Raw genomic sequence first — 4,657 nt, forward strand, 5'->3', positions numbered from 1 at the left:
TGCTTATTTATTTATATATTTATTTTCTCACTGCTGCTACTCTTGGAACTGGGGAGGTTGAACTCAAAGGATTTCTTCTCCTGCCTTTTCACTCCCTATTGAGGATGCTTGGCTTCTACCAGAGTAGAGATGAGAATGAGAAGCCAAACACCTTAACCCTTGTGTATTAGAGGACTGGCTCTGCTGATGACAGAAATACAATAGACTCCAAGGAGATTTAGACAAACACTCCACAGACCCGTGACACTCACTCTCACCATTGCTCTAGGCCAACTTTCAGCAGCTGATAAATATTCCCTTTTCCAATCAGACTTAGGCTGTGGAACCATTTTCTTAAAGCACATGCACACTATCTAAGGAACTCTGCCTTTTCTTGTCCAGGACAGCATTAGATTCCCACACAGATTAGAGGGCTGGGAAAGTCTAGAGGGGTTTCTTTGGGACTCTGTTTGTCCTTGGAATAAAGCACCGTTCACAGCTAAGCTCTCCCCGCAGGGACACTCAACCTTGGAGAACTTAGTACAGATTTGGTATCCAGAGCAGCCTTGGGGGTAAGTAAGGAGGAATGTTATATTGCTCAATCAAACAGCAGCTTCAGGCCAATTAGAGGAAGGGGAAGGTGGGTAAGGTATTGTTTATACACCATGTGCCCACTTGGAACTCTTGGTGTCATCTTGGCTGTGATATCAACAATTCCCTATTTTTGTATATAGAAACAAATGCAATCTTTTGCACAGTTATTAATTTAAGTTTTAAAATATTTATGGACCAACATTTATTGGAGTACAATGCCTACTATACCCACTTTGTTGGACTTGGGGATGGGAGTGCTAAAGCTTCTAATGAACAAGACCTATTTCCTGCTTTACCAAGAGTTTACTGTCTTGTGGGGGAGACAGATAAGTGCAGAAATAATACAAAAGGGTAAAAAGGGGGCATGACAAGCAATGAGTATGGGGTTAGAGAATGCAAGTAGCCAGCAAAAATTTCTAATTTTTAGCATTAATGTTACAGTGCATGTGGCTTTTATTTCTTTTGCAAAAGGAAGAATAAAAATTCTGTGATTTTTAAAAATAAGATTATTAAGCTAAACTACTTTCAACAACTTAGAGAAATTTGGATATTCATGAGAATAACACCTTTTCTAAAAGAAATAAAGTTAATTTTCTACTCTTCTGCAAAGGAGGTCATTAATTATACATTTTAGATTTCATCAATTTCAGTTAGATGAGACTAACATTTTAACTAGATGTCAAAGACATAAGGTATTAAGTTAAATACACTGGATGACAATAAATGGTTATTAAAAAACATAATTCTGTTATTCTAATAATTTTCTCACTTGGGTGTCTCATTGAAGGCTTCAGTTTCACATTTAGGCAGTCAAATCAATGTATAGCAATTCTGTGAGCTTTAAACAAAAGCTTGCAAACCATTGAGTCATTTCCAGATTAAGGACAGATGGATGGTATTTTTTTTTTTTTTTGAGCACTTAAAAAAAACAAAATCAACAAAAACACTGGCATCCACAGCAGAAACTATCTATCTCCAAAAGAATCAACATACTTCTTATCATGCTCCCACTAGGAATTTACTATTTTTGAAATAGGAACTTTATCTTGAAAAAGTTTAATGCATGTGATCCTGTTTTGGTTATTCTCATTGCCAAAAAATGTAGGAAAAGAAAGAAGGAAAAGCTAAGAGTGCTAGCTGTTTGACTTGCTTAGTGATTTTCCCAGGTTGCTGTTCTGTGTTCATTATCTACTATTTTTCAAAAATTTCCCTCTGTTTGGACAGCCCCCTATCAAGATAAACAGGAGAGGTAGCACCATGCTTTCCCCAATGCTGCATGGATAGCCAGAGCCATCTCTCATTTTTCACATTTTCTTCTGCTCACTTGGCTAAGATTCACACATGGAGAATTGTTTCTTTTTAAATTTTTTTTTCTTCAGGAATCCAGTGAAAATTATTAATTTTAATTGTTTTTATTAAACTAGTGTGGAAGAGACAGGGGGAGCATTCACTTTCTAATGAAAATTTAAGTTAATGGTTTTCTAGAATATAGTTTGGGGATTAAAAAGTTGCTTTAAAACCTCTGAATTCACACATTTGGAGGGAAATTTGAGTGGTCAAATTTGTATAATGATGTGATGAGAGGCTGATACATGTTGCATCTGTCGGACCCTGTTTGTCCGTCCTATAGTCTATTCTATAAGTGAGCAAGGCAGTAAAGAGAGTGAAGTGAACTATACCCCAGCAGTAAGATGGTAAGTTAGACTCATCTTTGATTTTGGTTCTGCATGAAATACTCAGGCTACTCATACATATTTCCCCTGTCTTTTTGCCATGTCATTACCTTTGTATTTGTTCAGTGTCTGTGAGATTTGTTCTGTCCCTGTTACATTTTGAGTTCTTCAAGAAGTATGGCTACTATCGTCTGCTTCCCGCTTCCCCACACAGAATCTATTTCTTCACTCCACACATGGTGGCTGTTTAATAATTGTTAACAGACTGACCATTTTTCTCCCACTGGCTGATTGAAATTGGGTTCTCAGTGTTTTTTTTTTTTTTCCTTCACTTTTTTCTATGCAAAATCAGTGACCTTAATCTGTAGTGTGGTATGTAAAGAAAAAGGATCACTAGAGTTGACAAGAATTTGAAACAGCTAAGAAATGGGTGATTCAAATTGGAATAAATGACATGGAGACTTTATGCGTAAAAGAAGGCTCTGCTTTGTAAGTGGTCACTTACAAAGTAATTGCCACTTATTTTTGTTTCCAGCTATTATGGACTTGATTTTCTTCTGAGTGGCCTTGAAAGAGCTGAGGAGATAAATTCCCAAATGAAGGGGCAAAAAAAAAAAAAAAAAAAAAAAAAAAAAGACCTTTTAGTATCTTTAAGAGGAAAAAGAAATTACAATTTTGTAGGTTTGGAGAGCTTCTATTCTTTTCCTTTTCATTCTGTCATCATTTTGCTTTATTAGAAAACAAGTACCCATCTGTTTTTTATGTGAAAAGAAAATGTTTCTTAATTGTGTTTATATGAAAGCCAATAGTTCCAAGCAACATGATTAAGGCAATAAATAAATAATTTCAAGAAAGTACTTATAAAAGACACTACCTTTCAAGTTTTCAGTTTTTCTCACAATCTCAAGTTTCTTGGGTAAAATTCTTCTTGATTTCCCAATTGCTATTAATTTTCATTGCAATTATTGCTGGAAAAGGAAGGTCAGTAGGAGAAAAGTGAATCATGGCACAAAAGGGAAAATCTGTAGCAGCTACCTGAGCTAGGGCTTATCTTTCAGAAGGGCAATTAGATAAATGCAGAGCCAAAGGAACTAGTATTTAAAAATCCATTTTAGCCATGTCCTCACAGGAAAAGACTGTGTCTAGACAGCATGGTCTATTAGTCTGGTCAGAAAAAGTTAGACTTTTCAATGTGATAGAAAATTTCCCCACATAATTACACTATAATATGGAGTCTAGAAATATCAATTCTAACACATGAAATAGTTGAGATAATCCCTCAAACTTTCACTGGTTAAATGTTTCAGTTCAACTCTTTGTTAGATGGTCCTTGTTGATTCAGTTCAGTTCAGTCACTCAGTCGTGTCCAACTCTTTGCAACCCCATGGACCGCAGCACGCCAGGCCTCCCTGTCCATCACCAACTCCAGAAGTCCACCCAAACCCATGTCCATTGAGTCGGTGATGCCATCCAACAATCTCATCCTCTGTCATCCCCTTCTCCTGCCCTCAATCTTTCCCAGCATCAGGGTCTTTTCAAGTGAGTCAGCTCTTCACATCAGGTGGCCAAAGTATTGGCGTTTCAGCTTCAACATCAGTCTTTCCAATGAACACCCAGGACTGATCTCCTTTAGGGTGGACTGGTTGGATCTCCTCGCAGTCCAAGGGATTCTCAAGAGTCTTCTCCAACACCACAGTTCAAAAGCATCAATTCTTCGGTGCTCAGCTCTCTTTATACTCCAACTCTCACATCCATACATGACCACTGGAAAAACCTTGTTGATTAATTCACTTGAATACACTACTTTTAGAGCATATAGTTTAGGGCTTCCTGGTAGCTCAGTGGTCAAGAATCTGCTTGCTAATGTAGGAGATGTGGGTTTGATCCCTGAGTCAGGAAGATACCCTGGAGGAGGAAACGGCAACCCACTCCAGTATCCTTGCCTGGGAAATCCCACAGACAGAGGAGCCTGGCAGGACATGACTTAGAGACTAAACAACAAGAGCATATAGTTGGTTATTAAGTAACCTTAAAGTTTCCAAAAAACATAAAGTTTTCAAAAAAGTGTTCAGACAAGGCAATTGTGGAATAAATATGAATTTCCTTCTCATCCTCTTGGTTCTAAAGTAAATTATAAGAATAAATTTCAAGAAGAAAAACAATATATTCAGGATGCTTTGCTATTTGGACCTTAGACCACCTCAAATACTTTGGAAATTTGAAATTCAGATATAATGCATTTTCACATACATCCAAGAAACAGATCAATGATAATGCAACACCAAAACATAATTTAACAAATAGTGCTTGTGAGGCCTATATGTACCAGAGACTGTGCTAAACAAGAGAGACACAAGTTTCTTTCCTAATAAAGGTTACAGGCTAGCAGTTCTGAAACTAGAGAAATAAAT

Source organism: Bubalus kerabau, chromosome 3 (assembly GCF_029407905.1).
Source record: "Bubalus kerabau isolate K-KA32 ecotype Philippines breed swamp buffalo chromosome 3, PCC_UOA_SB_1v2, whole genome shotgun sequence".
In the NCBI taxonomy this organism is placed as follows: domain Eukaryota; kingdom Metazoa; phylum Chordata; class Mammalia; order Artiodactyla; family Bovidae; genus Bubalus; species Bubalus kerabau.